This window comes from Triturus cristatus, chromosome 2_1 (assembly GCF_964204655.1).
Source record: "Triturus cristatus chromosome 2_1, aTriCri1.1, whole genome shotgun sequence".
Lineage (NCBI taxonomy): Eukaryota > Metazoa > Chordata > Amphibia > Caudata > Salamandridae > Triturus > Triturus cristatus.
This window is the reverse complement of record NC_140581.1, coordinates 969254516-969269980: the sequence shown is the minus strand read 5'-3', so window position 1 is coordinate 969269980 and position 15465 is coordinate 969254516. Positions and strand designations below refer to the sequence as shown.

General features: G+C 46.5%; 1 pseudogene; it reads right to left on the bottom strand.

The window, feature by feature from the left end:
- Positions 1–2666: 2666 nt before the first annotated feature.
- On the bottom strand, positions 2667–3363 carry LOC146866136 (ATP synthase peripheral stalk subunit b, mitochondrial pseudogene; annotated as a pseudogene).
- Between the last annotated feature and the right edge of the window lie 12102 nt (positions 3364–15465).

Below are 15465 nucleotides of genomic sequence, written 5' to 3'. Positions count from 1 at the left end.
TGTTTGCTTGCATGCTATAAAGATATTACCATGCTCTCTTCTGGGGATAATTGTCTTACACATCTTAGCAGTTGTAAAAACAAAACAACAGCTTCTGGCATTCCAGTGGAAGGAATCATGTGTCAGCTAGTGAAGCACACACTGTGAAAAGCAACCTCTAAACAAAACATACACTTTCATGCATAAAATATGTAGCAAAAACTGAGGCAAAAACCAATACAGCTACTGGTAAAAGTGACTGCAGAATCCACAAAACGCCTTATAGAAGCCATAGAAAGAGCAGTGGGGGTCGGGGAGCGGCATGCAAGGAGAGACAGGTTTAAGGCATGCATTCTCATGAAGTGCTTAACAAAAACAGAAACAAATAAAAATAGTTCCTAAAAAAGTCAGAAGTCGTGGAAGAATAGGAGGAGCAAATCAGGAAGGGAGTACAAAAAGGCTATGCTCCCCTGGAGGGATTCACTCTAGCCAAGCAACCTAAAATGAATAAAGCCAGCAAACAGAAAGCATGCAAATGTGAGTGACAAAAAGCAAATCCAATGGTAAGCAATTGGTAGGATGCATTTCAAGGTCAGCGTCCAACATGTCTCCAATATGTCTTTGCAACCAGATAGTTGTGCTGTCTGGTAGCCTTCAACCTAAAAACTGGAGTCCAATGAGCGACCTCGTTAGTCAAATAGTCCATCAGGGATTCTTGTAGCCCACAGGAAACCCACTAATTTATTTTTCCACAATAATAATATTATTATAAGCTGCCTTGGGATCTTTTAGCATCTTAGATTGAAACTGTTGAATGTATAATGTCCCATATGGCAGTGCAGAGGACCAAGCTGTTTACCTGTCTTGTATTCGCCACTAGAAACGTTCTGAAGCACCTGCAATGCTTCCGAACCTTCCATCGTGCTGGGAAGAGTATGACTCTTTTAGCCTGCACCCCGAACGGTTGGGTTGGTGCACAGAAGCCTCAAGGAAGTTAATTGCATGGCTGTTTAATGTAACAGAACTTGGAGGGTATAATCATCTTAGCTGTGATCATCACTGAACTGATGTCCTTATCCCTTTGTCCTCACATGAATTGGGTGGTGTGACTGTGCTACAGTTGAAAGGACCAGACTAGAGTTAAGTTCATTCTCCATGCTTTTGGGTTGTAACCCATGGTCAATTTCACCAAGAGCATGGTGAGTACCAATATTGCCTGTTAGTGGGGACGGTCTGCCGAGAGATTGGAGACATTACTCAACAGCATGATCTGAAAGAGTTGGAGCGATTAGTCTGCTGATGGCGGTATTTCTTGCACCAACTTCTGAACGAATGAACAATAGTTTAGATTGATGTGGAAGCAGGATGAATTGTTAATATGTTTCATTGTTACTTTGCAGTTTGGGTAGTTTGAGGGGTTGCTGAGTTCATTTTCTTCTTTGCTTAAAAAAGCAACGTTCCCCACCTCACCAAAAAAGATCTTCAATACGACTACAATATTTGACTCTCTTCTTTGTTTTCATGCTTCTGGTGTTGTCTCAATGAATCATTTAAAGCTTCAGTAAATAAGTGTTTCTACAGTGTGGAGAGTTAATTGGTTTTGTTTTTATATATTTAATATTTGTTTTCGAAAAATACAAAAAACAAACATTTGCATTCCCTAAAAATACTCTAAAAAAATATTTCCCCTAAACTCTTACTGTTTGTATACATTTCAGCATGTAACACAGCAACAATATCTAAGACAAAGCATTTTCTTCAGGAGCTCAAATTGCTAAATAAATTCCCCAGTCAGTCCCACTGTGGCTTCTCTGGAGCTTCACCCAATTCCGAAAAACACTCCCACCATTCCTACTTTGTTAATGCTGCCACATTGCAAGGGATTCCAAGAAACAGCCTCCCCACCCCATTTGCTTGACTGACTCAACAGCCCAACACCATTGCTGTTGAGAAAACAAGCATTGGCATAGCCAATAGGTCTCGCTTTTGGTATTTTGTAAGTGGTTACTTATCCAGCAGATATTTGTGCAATAATAGAAAGTGTTGCATGGCTAAAGATTGCTAATCTGGAAGTCGATACCTATTGGCTATTTTTGTCTAGCAAATACACGTAAAGAAAAATGTTTGTATGTGTAGGCGTACATGTTTGTAAATGCAATCTAAATGCAATCCACATTTTTTGCAATAGCATTTTTGCATTTTGTTCAATGACCTTGTTATTACTATTGTTTATATTTACTTTGCACTATAGTCCATAAAATCTGCATGCGAAATATAAACATATTTTTATTATTGTGCACTTGTGAAATTATTTGTGCAAGATATGAACAATAATATTTATAGGAATAATGGACCAATGTTTTCGACTTTGGGACCTTATAAGTGTTTAGTTCTCCAGCACAATATCCTTGGTGCAACAACATCAAGTGTTGCATGGCTAAACACTTATAAGGTCCCAAAGGCGAGACCTATTGGCTATGCCAAAGCAATCTATAATCGAGGGTCCAGGGTATATCATCATCATGTTTCTTTTTTCTTTCTTAGGTGTTAGATTATTATAGGGCACGGTATCTGAACAGCTCAAGTCCTGTTCCTCTCTCACATGGAGGTGTGAAGTCTCAAGTTTACAAACTGGCTTATACAGTCTCGGATAGCGCCTTGATGCCCGAAATACTCCCCTTCTCCTATTACGCAGACATACTCTGCATAACGTTTTTCTCCACCCATTTCAACATGCCACCTTCACCTTGCTCCCAGTGGAACTTCACGTGCTGCAGGTTGTCATGATAGACTAAGCGCATCTGCGCCTCGTGGTGAACAGTGAGAAGCCTTCCTGGTAATTTGATTTGAGTACCATGACAACGGTGTTTCTCTTGGCATCAAAAATGTAATGGCGTCCAACGTAATGTAATGTAATGTAATGGGGTTTTTATAAAGCTCAGGTTACACTCCAGGGAGCATCTTTGCGCTGTAGAGAAGAATCAGCTCCTGATGATGATCCATGCGGAGGGTAATTAAACTAGATTCCTGCACTCCCATTCAGAGAGGGCAAAAATCCAACCCGCCACTGTACTTTGCTCTCGTCTGTAATTGCCTGATTGAGGGCATATATTGCTGAATCTTTCATCTCGTGGGCTTCAGCAACTTTCTTCTTGTTCAATTTATCAGCAAAAGCTGCTACTTTGCGTCCAAATTTCATAATTCCATATATTATAAACACCAATGGATGAGTCAGCAAAGGTAAATTACATAGATTTATTTTTAAAGCATGCACAGCAGCAGCCCAGTGCCCTGCACACGGGGGCCTGTAACTTCTGTATTTGGATATAGAAGCTGAAAAAATTCTTGACGTACTTTCCCTCCTTTCTCCGGAAGTGGTGACATGGGAGCTGGTCGGTGTGGAGAGGTAGTTATTTTTTTTATGTGCAGATTTACATAGCGCGAACTCGACCGGAAGGTATTGGAGCTCTTTACGTGAGCACCAGTTACATTACACAAGGACACATTAATTTTTGGTAGGCACGGGGAGATTGTCATTTGCCCAGAAACACAGGACACTGAGCCGACGCCGAGGGTCGAACCTGGTTCCCAGGCTCTAAAGTCGGCAGCTGTGGTCGTAAGGTCACAACCTCTGCCCAACTGACGCTGAGGGGCACGAGATTTTTTTAAGGGTGAAGCCGAACTGAGAGTCGCCCTGAACAACATGCCTGCGAGTCTCCAGTGTACTGCTGTCACCGCCAGCCTCACGGACACTTCTTTGTACCATAAGTTTCATTGGCGTATAGGTGTAATATTAATAACTTTCTTTCACTATATGGCCATATATGTTTCACTTCTGCGTTTCAAAATTTTGTAGCAAAACAAGGTCATAATATTCAATTCATGGTAGTCAATTTGCTTCTTCTAAAGGCTTAAGGACCGAGGCTTCCTATATATAGAGCATTTCAAATCTTAAAGTTCAGAACACTGCATGTCGTCAGCGGCGGGTGTTTAGTTCACTGACCATCCAGTCGATGCACTGGTTCGTAGCACTATAAATACCTTATAGCGCTATTGTTGTCCTTTACATGTCACACCGTCTATTGACCTCAGAACCACGAGAGAGGCCGGGTGAGCACGACTTGGTTTGAGCGTTAAGCGCCTCATACACTGAACTTTGAGAGCGCGAATGGACCGGACATGCGCCCACCTTTGCCCAATTGCGTGCTGTCTTTGTTAAAAAGACGCATGCAAAGCCCAATAGCTGGGGACAAAACGAAAAGCACACGCACGAGAATGTGCAAGCGTGTGGTGAGATTTGAAAAGCCCTTACATAAAGTCGAGCAGGGTAGCACATGTGCGCTGCGTTAGGCTCGACCTCAAAAACGACACTAGAACCACTTAAATAAATGTGTTTTCTTTGATGCTTGACCACACTCCATAAACTATATAACTATGACAAGACTAAAACATACAAACCATTTCAAAAGTAAGCATTGGCTAAGCCAATGGGTCTGTGTTTAATGTGCCAACACAAAACAGCATTGCTGCATTAAAGCTAGACAAGAATTAAAAAAGATGGAATGCATTGAGGGCTCCCTTGCCTTTGATGGGGTCCTGGATTTGATCCTATTTTAATTAAAGGATGGATGGCCAGGGAGCCTTTGGTAAAGGCCTCCTGTAGTTTTTCTGCCATAGAAAGAAAGGAAGGACTGTAATGAATGCTGTTTTGACACCTGACCTTCTTTTGATGCAGAAACAGAAGGAGGATAGTATTAAAGATGAGAGAGAGTCTTCAGTATATCTGCCTTTCATTTCATGAAACGAAAAATAAATTCTCGGTCGCAGAGGGGCTGCTGAGCAGCCGCCATGGGTGGAAAAAGGAGCACATGGGGGAGGAAGGGACATACCAGAGTGAAACGGGTAGGGGGAACATGGAGCACACAGGGGAAGAAGAGAGAAGTGATTGGGAGATATTAGTGGGTGTCAGCAGGAATATGAGGAGCGCACAATGGAAGGAGCGAGGATGGAAGCGAGTTACAAAAGGGCAACAGGTGTTGGGAATGAGAAGTACACAGGGTATAGGAGGGAGGGACAGGATGGAATGGAGGAACAGAGGAGGAACAGAGTGAGACACAAGGAAGGGAGCCAACAGGAATGGACAGAGATGGCTATAACTGTAAAGTAGTCCTTTGCACAGTTCAATGGAAGCTCTTCAGTAGAGGAAGAATACAGTCACATAGCCAATATCATTAGGTGAGAGACGAATACTTGACTCAGGTGAGCCAAGAGACCCAAACCAAAAGCTGAAAGAGGCTGATGCAAGAAAGCCAGTGGGTGAAATGTGAGGACCCCAAGCCCATGTTGTATAGTTTGTATACGATAGGCTGGCAACTGCACTGTCAAAACACAGACCAAAAACAGATGTTTCTGCTGAAGCTTGAAAACACTCTACAACAGATTCCGCCATTACAACTGTGTATACCCTTAGGAGGTTATACATGCTGTGCACTGTGAGGCCCATTGTAGAAGTTGCAAGGGCGAACGTCCAACCATAGACTTGTTGAGTATAGCAGTTTTGCTTAAGGGCCTGAAGTGTTAGTATCTGGAAGCACGTGATCCCCCACAACCTCCATGAAGGGATTGTTTTTTGAAGTGTTACATTGCATTGTAAACTAGATCGATAGGATAACAAGCCACCACCGTGTCAAAAAAATAGAATGAAGATCAGGAGTCAGCACAAGTTCTGCAATAAGTCAGTATTTAATACAATTAAGGGGATATTCTCAAGAACGTGTAATAAACATCACAACATTAGCGTAACGCAACTTTGCATATCGCAGTCGCGGGAAATCAACGCCGTGTTAACGTAGTATTCTCAACCCGGCGGCACCATGCGATAGTCCCTCGATAATGCGTCAAATGACCGCATTAAAATCAACACGACCTCGCAAAATGCGAAACACGAATGCTCAAAAAGTTGCGATGAGGCCAATCGCGATACAAAAATCAGCGATAACCAGCGACAGGCCTGCAATTCCCAATTGCGTAATGCAGGAAAATGCACTGTAAAAGCAGGACAAGAAAAACACACCAAAAGCAAAATAAACTGCGTAGCAACATGGATACACCCGGACTGAGTGCCCAGGTCAACGCGAACCCCACAAGCCCCACAGACCACCAGCAAGGAACCTCGGGGTCGGGAAGGCCAAGGAGAAGAGGAAGACTCGGTTCAGTCCGCATGACAACCGGATAGCCGTCATGGAGGTGACAGAACACCAACAACAACTGTCCATCACCTCCACCGTGTCATTGGCAACACAGACGGAAAAATGGCATTCCATTGTGAATGCAGTCGGAGTGTCGAGGAGGCCAAGATGCGCTGGCATGACGTGCAAAGCCAAACCAAGCAGAAACCCACTGCCAACAGGAAGGCAGCAACGGCGAATGGAGGTGGGAGTCCTGCGCCACAGGAGGAGCTGGAGCAAATGGTGGCCACAGTCATCAGTGTGGAAATGGTGCTAGGAGTCGGGAGTCTGGACACTGCTCGACATGACCTGACACAACATCAACAGGGTGAGTAACGAACAGGGACTGGGGGGACAGGGGGTGACGGGCACAATGGCACACATGCACAACAACGTGTAGCACACCGCACACCAACAATGATCCTGGGTCATGTCCCTGATCCCCATAGCACACTGCAGCACACATACAAACATCAAGTAGGCCCCCGTCTACCATGTGCCCAAAGGGGTCCCACCCCACACATCACCAATTCCACAACACACACATGCACCTGTGCAAAACACAGCAAAGATGCGTATTTGTGAGCCACACTGACAATGCAAGTGACATTACATGACGAGTAGCATGGCTGGAGTACAATCACCATGACATTGTGCAAGCCACGAGACTGAGGTGGCTGAGTGTGGACCACATTCGTAAAGGAGCAGGTCACACTTTCAACAATACATCTGCAGACAAACAATGTACAAGAGTACAAAGCCCGTCCAAGAGCATAAATGACCCAAGTTGCCAACATCACAGCACCTTAAAAGCACAAAAGTCAAAGGCACACCGCCTCCAAGGGATAAGGGGCAGCAAAATCACAGCTGCAGGGGCGACTCCCACAATTTCAGCACACACACATAGCAATGACAGCACATCCACATGGGCGACAATGTGGTACACAGTGCAACACTTAGACAGCAGAACAGAGGACACAACTGGGTCCGCTTGTGCGTAGAAAATGGCCAATCACATCTGACATAGCAGGAAACTGTGAGATGAAAATGTACGTGTACAACTTCACCTACGTCATGTAGTCCAAATGTCCACTGTCCCGCATCAAATAGTCCGCTCCTCCCAAACAGTCACAATGTACATTGTCATGCAGTCTGTATGTAAACTTGAACAATGCGTTAACATACATGCCAACACAATGTCAACAAGCATCTCCCCTTCACAATGCAGAGGGACAAACAACACCTCCAGCAGAGCAGACCAGACAACTCTACAGGGATGCTGATGAGGACCTCCACACTTTCGACACCGACACCCTACAACAGTTCATGGACATCTTAGGCAATCGACCTCCAGGAGCAGGGCAACTCAGCTGCATCGAGGATACCCCACTCCTTGCACAGACCACACAGCTGGATGCACCCACCACCACAGCTGGCTCCCAGCAGCCCACCGGAGCACACATCGCATTCCAAGGCCAGGTGTCAGACTGCCAGAAGGGGATGGCCGAACAGGTGCGGGTGGGGTTCTACCTCATGGAAGCTGAACTAGATCACATACGTGGGTGTCTAAGTACCATCAGGGACCACCTACACTCCCAAATGGAGGCCACACTGCGACAGAGACACATGACTTTGCACATTTCCAGTACTGAACCACACCCAGAGCCACGGGATAATCATCCACACCCCCACGCTGGACTGGCGTACGCTGGCCCAGTTCACTCCTCTTACATATTGAGTGGGGGATGACAAAGCTACATGTGAATGGTCTCACCCGCTGCCTACAGTGACATGGTTGCGTCCGCTGTACACGGCACAAGGTAATGTTGTAGGGCCCGGGGCCCTAATGCATACATCATGAGCACACGGACACACTCAGATAGTTTGTTGAACTGGCTACGGGCACGTGCACTCAACACCTTTATTGCCAGGGTCACATGTACAGTGACGCCTGTGCTGGATGTGTGTGGGGTGAGTGTAAGCCAGCCCTCATGGAGTCATTGGTGCTGGCAACAACTTGAACAGTGATCACAATTAAAGCGGAAACAGAAAACACCAGCAAAACATAAACAACTGTGAAGCATCATGGTGGTAGCCCGGGAAAGTACAGTGTTCACCCAATAGGCTACCAGAATGGTCCATGAGTTGTGGTGCACTGAGTTAGTGGCACATGAAGAACTGAGCAGGGTATCAAGCTGATGATGGCAACCATGACAGGTGTGAGCAACTCTGATAGTCTGGCAGTAAGACACCTGACTCCGACTCTGGCACCTATTGTTTGGAGTTGCTCCTGGCGGTGGTGGCGTGTGCATCCTGAGGTGAGGCGACGTCCGGGCAGGTCAGGACTTGATTGGATGTGTGAGCCCAGGTAGACCGCAAGGCCACAGACACCTGGCGTTGATGACCACCAGGGCATCGAGCCAGAGGCCATCCAATATTCTATCAGACAGGTTCCATGACTTGAGCTGCACAGAGTTAGTGTCCCCAGATGCACTGCAGCCGCCACAGGCACACCGCCACGGGACGGTGACCTGCTGTGCAGTGAGATAGGGCCACGCAAGCTGAGCGGGTCCTCGTCGATGTCGAAGGTGAATGTAGCGGAGGGTTGCGGGGGACAGTGTAAGGTGTCCTCCAGGGCATGATGCAGAGGGCAGAAGCCGGCCGGAAGCAGCAAATGGAGGAGTGGAATGCTACAGCCTTGTTCTTGCCACAAAGTCAGTATCACCCACATGATGATGAAGACAACCCCCTGTCCATAGACTCAGTCACCACCAAAGTTCAACCAGAAAGTGTCCATGGATGTCGGGGAACAGACTTAGTGGCACCAGAGCTGAAAGGGGATGCAGTCTGCGATGAGGCCTGTACAATGATATAAAATCTGCCATAAATAAATCAAGACTGAGTTCCCAATGTGTGACCTACTCGACTGACCTACTCGACCGCAGTGTAGGCCCGAGGCAGCGGTCAGCAGGGGCCCACAGCCACGTGTCATTGGCTCACGATGCACAGAGTTAGTAACACCAGATCAGTTGTTGGCAGTGTTCGATCACCTTCGTAATGATGATCCTTTTTATCTCCAGACCCAAACACGTCTTCCACTTACACCTCTCCTTGCGTGCAATGATATGAGCTCTGCCATACACAAATCAAGACTCAGTTCTACATGTGTGACCTACCTGACCGCTGTGTAGGCCGGAGGCATCGGTCAGCGCGGGCCAACCGCTGCTCAGCAAGCTCCTCCTGGAAATCTAACACACGACGTTGAAATGGCATGTGGGGATGACTTGTGGTTGATGGAGGTAGAAGCAACAGAGCTGAGTGGGTGTTCAGCCAGCGACGATGCCGTGTCCTGCCTGGTACGGACTGGATCCGATTGGTGTGAGGCCTTCCGGAACGCAGTGTTGGCCGAAGGCGTAGTCATCGAGGGCCCACAGACACATGTGGTTGGAATGCTATGCACAGACTTGGTGTCACCACATCGAAGGGAGTATAGTGATTTGAACTCTGCATTGATATGTGTACTCGGCCATTGTATAATCAAGACTCAGTTCCAAATGTGTGACCTACTTGACCGTAGTGTAGGCCGGAGGCAGCTGTAGAGTACGTCAACGAGAAAGGAGTACAGCGGGCCTGTGTTGCGGAGGCCGTGATGGTCTGAGGATACTGCCAAGGTCGCGGACCTCGGGCTTGTAGCTTGCGCTGGCACGTGGTGGGCCCTCTTTGACACACGCCAGTGTCGGCAGGTGAGCAGTGAGGCCTGGCTGTGTAGGGGCGGGCAAGACGGGTTTGGGGACCAGCGGCCCGGAGTGCAGCAGGCGCACAGGATCGCAAGCAACACCACTCACAGTGAAGGCGACGGCCTCATGGCGGGGTGGGAGGTGCCGCCTTGACAGACACGTTTGGCGTTCCGGAAGAGAACAACGCCTAGAGCTACGTGCTTTTTATTCACACCCCTAAGCTGGTCTGGCCTGGCGTATGCCAGGCCAGCCCACTCCGCATACGCTTACAGGGGGGACGTCACAAGCTACATTTCCGCGATCTTCCCCACTGGCTGGGGTGACATGGTTGCGTCCACTGTCCACTACACTCCAAACACCAGCAGTGCATGTAGATATGGATATGTCTGTGGTATGCATACTGCTGTCTGTCCAGCACATCTCCGCCACACTTGGCATTGTGTACATTCTCATTCATGGGTCACTTGCCTCCTTCGCACATGCCTGGTTCCCACCTCTCCCCACATTCCGCTATTGTGTGGCTGAGGTGCCATGCCATTGAAGGCTCATGTACATGGCTAGCCCAGGTTGCCACAGTAAGTTGTACTGTCGTGGCTGGTGAGTGGGTATGTTGTTTGGCATGTTGTATGTGATTTTGTAACGTGTGCCTTGCCAGAGTAGTGAGTTGCATGATTGTGGAGTTGAGGTGTGTGGTGTGTTCATTTGGTACTTACCAACGAGCACTGTATTCCCATAGATGCCATCCTGGAAGCACTGGTTCATGATGGACTGTCGGAAGATGAAGGAATCAAGCACAATGCTTGGGTAGTTGGCGACGACATGGGTGAAGAGTCCCCGGTGGTCCACTATTGCCTGCACATTGATGGAATGCGTGTTCTTTCTGTTGCGGTGATTGTGTGCAGTGTCGGCAGGGGGCACAAGTAGGACATGTGTGCTGTCGATTGCCCCCAACAAGTATGGGAATCCAGCTATGGCGTATAGTCCTTGCTTGGTGTCCAGCTGTTCCTGCGCATTTTGGGGAACGTATAGGTACTGGGGTACCAAGCTGATGATGGCATCCAGGACAGGTGTGAGGAACTTGGATGGGGCTGGATGTGAGACTCATCGGACTCTGGAGGTTGCTGGTTGGGAGGTACCAGAGGCCAACATGTGCAGCACAGCCAACAGCTTTGTCTGAGGTGGGATGTTGGTTGTCCGCTGTGTTGGTACCGTCAGCCTGTGGGCAATGATGGTCAGGATGCATATGATGGTTGTCCTTTTGAGCCTGTAGTGGGCAATGACATTGACTGGTGTTAGGTCTTTGAGGCTGGTGCGTTTCCTGAAGGTCTGCTGTCATTGTCCACGCTGCCTATGTGGTGGTCCGGGGGGCAGGTGGGGCAGTTCTGGGGGTGGTGGCGGTGTGTGTTGTGGCCCTGTTAGGGCTTCGAGCTGCATGATCAGTGGCTCCATGGCATCTGTTGGTCTTCAGGTATGGCTGTGGGCTGGGCTCCCTATTTTGGTGCCGGTTGTCGTCCGACTTTGCACCAGGTCGGAGCAGGTGTTAATTTCCTGCTGCTAACGCGCCTTATCACATGTTTTGTGGTCTTATCGCCGATCTGGCTGGTCCTTGAGAATGTTGAGGTGTGGTGTTGTTGCGGCTTTTTGCTAGGGAACGCCTACTCTGCATCTCATTAGCGATAGTTGCCGGGGTCATCTGTGGCGATATTTTTCGCAGGTAAACTGGTGGTATCGGCTGTTAGCACCAGCTTGTGAATGGGGCGATAAATTTATCGCGACTTTGGCTGCGATAAAGTGCCGATAACTCGGCGATAAGTCCTTGAGAATATGCCCCTTAATGTGTTCACGGGAGAAGCGGAAAACGTGACTGAGTCCACCAGGACTTCCTATCAACTGCTGCACTCTCCAAACTCCCCACCAACATTCCACCCTTCAAACCACATTCCAACACCCACAGTGAGAGCAGCTTTTTTTTAACCATCTTTATTGGGTTTTTACACTGTTTGTCACAGCTAAAATGACATGCATCACATGAGAACAATGCATTAGCTTTATTGTGCTGCATGAAAGCCAATGCTAGTGCACCCCGGTGATGTGCGATGGGGTAGTAACACTGAACCATTAAAACCCGAACAGAACCATGAGCCAGATACTCACCTTGCGAATAGTCAGTGTGAGCATGTCACAGACATGCTTGGAGTATTCCTGGCATGAGGGGTGCGTGCAGCTTAATGCATTCCATTCCACTCAATACAGATACCATCAGACAAATCACTTTTTTCGCCTATCTGTACCACATAAAATTGACCCTGCTCAAACTCCAAACTCTTGTACCTTGAACTCTCACAGGTCTACTCAACACCTCAATCACCCCGATAGGATCCACCACTTGGGATTTCATTTTCCCTGCCTCCTGGGCAACTTGAAGTGAACCAGCTGACACCAGCAAGAAGTTATTCCTCTCCTCCGTGACATCTATATTGCAATCTTTCTTTCATACTGATCAACCTTCCTATGAACTCCTTCATAAACAGTCCTATCAGAACCCCCAAAAAGCAGCAGGGCTCTAGGCATGAACTTGGTTTCAGCCCACTCAAAAGCTCAAAAGGAGAGAAACTGATGGCAGAGTTAGGGGCTGTTCTATCAGAGAGCAAAGCAGCCTTCACGGCTTTACTCCAACTGATACTCCCATAAACCACAAATTGCATTGGTGACTTGATTGAAACGCTCCTGCTAGCTTGAGGATGATAGTGTGGGGTCTTTTCATGTGAAATGCCACACCTAGTTCAATAGTCTGAGACACTGAGTACACTGGCAAGTCTTTCCTGCAGAAAACATCCTCTAAGAAATAAATCACTTCATCAGAAAGGATATTCTTTGTGACTCTCAACTCAGGTCGTTTGGAATAGTAGTCCACTAAAACTACAGCAGGAATAGTCTTCATTGTAGGGGCACTGAAAGGAGAAACGCGACCTATGCTCACCTTCCTCCAATGACCCGCAGGGAAATCAACGGGCCATAGGATGGCTATGTGTTGTGTTGCCAGACTCAGCGATGGTTGGTGGAGGCGGAGCGAGGCGCTGACTTATCGTGGTTTGACTTCTGCCAATAAACTATTTTATTTCAGCTCGCTGGAGTCTGAGTGAATTTATTTGTAAGGAGTAACGTAACAGTATGCAGTTGACAGATTTACCTGTCCTGTTACAGAGAATGAAATCTTGTACCCATCTACCGACCACCTCATCCATACCCAACCATCAGAAATACTCACAAAGTCCCTGTTTCGTGCCAGACACTCTTGCATGTCCACCATGAGACAGTATTACATTTTTTCACTCAAAGAGATAGGTGGTACTACTCTGTCACTGGCGACAGTCCTGCCATGTCACAAAGATTCCCCTTGTACCTTAACAAATGTCCTTAACTTCCCCGCAAGCTTCCCACCCTCTGCCCGGCCAGGGGAGAAACACTCCTTAACTTTCTTATTCCTGATCAGCAGCAAGTTTCTAATCTTGTTCTGTAAAGACCCCGACAGTGAGACAACTCCCATGCTCCCCAATATCATGAAACAGTAATGCCATTTCACGCTCAAGTTGATTCTAATGCCCTCCTACCACTGAAAAGGGAAGAAAAGACATATAGTTAAATGCTGATTACTTTTTTTTAAGTTCAAAAAGTAACTTTATTAATAAGAGAAAAGAAGAGAAAAAAAAGGAAATAAATAAATAAAAATATATAAAAGTGTCAATACAATATTCACAATGTTAACCCATTCGCTGCCAGGCCTTTTCCCCTCCTGTGCCACGCCCTTTTTTGGCCATTTGGGGTAGTGCGCGCTGAGGCCCCTGTAACTTTTTGACCACATAAGGTATCCACGCCAAATTTGCGTCCTTTTCTTCCAACATCATGGGGATTCTGAAGGTACTCAGGGTTTGTGGATATCCCTGGAGGGGTCACAGAAATGAGCCAAAATACAGCAAAATTTAGGTTTTTTTTGGGAAAATGGGAAAAACGGGCTGCAAATGAAAGCTTCTGGGTTTTTCCCTGCAAGTGTTAGCAAAAAAGGGTTTGTGGGGCTGAAATCACCATTTTCCCTGCTTTTAGGGGATACCAGACTTTTGTCAGAAACCCAACATTTTTTACACAGTTTTGGCATTTTTCTGGGACATAGCCTATTTTTGCTATTGTTAGTGCTTTCGACCTCCTTCCAGTTAATGGTAGAAATGGGTACAAAAGCAATAATGGATCTTGGAAAGCTATACATTTTAGAGACGTAGACAAAATTCTGAATTCAGCAAGGGGTCATTTGTGTAGATCCATCAAGGTTTCTTTATAGAAACTAACAGTTAAATATAGGATAAATAGAAAATTTGTTGAAAAAAAGCGCCTTTTCTGTCAATGTGTTCACCTGTAACTTCTTGTAATTATGACAGCTCTTTGAAAGCAATGTACCGTTACATCCGCTGGACATTACTGGTTGTGGGGATATATAGGACTTGTAGGTTCACCAAGAACCCGACGAACCCAGAGCCAAAAACTGAGCAGCAACTTGCAATGGTTTTTTATTATGTACCAGGTGTATAGTAATTATTTTGTAAAAATGAGTACATGGAAAAATCGGTATGAAAGACACCTATGTATTTCTGAAATGGGAACAAAATATAGAGTTTAGAAACAGTAGATATTTGCACATTTCCGAATTTGGGAATACTCATACTAGCATGAGAATTATCAGTCATTTTTTAGAATAACTTCTTTTTTACACAATGTCTTTCATTTGGAAGGCAGAAATGCATCGAAAGTCAATAGGTAATAACAGTTCCTTTACAAATCTGAATTACCCTAAGTCTCCCGATAAAAATGGTACCTCACTTGTAGGGGTAGGCATAGTGCCCACAACAGGAAATGGCTCAAAACCCAACGTGAACACACCACATTTTCACAATGCAAAATTACCCTTTTTTAGCAAAGTGCACCTAGGGAAACCTAGCAAACCTACCCACGACAGGAAACTGCGCAAAATGTAACGTGGACACACCTCAATTTTGTAGCGAAAAATGACCCTTTTTAGGCAAAGTACCTAGCTGTAGTTTTTGAACCATAGCTCTGCCGGCACCTAGGGAAAACTAGCAAACCTATACATTTTTGAAAACTAGACACCCAGGGGAATCCAGGATGGGGTGAATTGACTGCCTGCCACCAGGTTCTGTTACCCAGAATCCCTTGTAAACCTAAAAAATTGCCAAAAAAAACAAATTTTCTCCACATTTCTCTGGTGGAAAGTTCTGGAATCTGCGTGGATCCACAAATTTCCACCCACCCCGCATTCCCCAAAGTCTTCCGAGAAAAATAGTACCTCACTTGTGTGGGTCGGCCTAGTGCCCGCGACAGGAAACAGCGCAAAACGCAATGTGGAAACACCTCAATTTCGCTGTGAAAAATGACCCTTTTTTGGCAAAGTGCCTAGCTGTAGTTTTTGAACCATAGCTCTGCCGGCACCTAGGGAAACCTAGCAAACCTATACA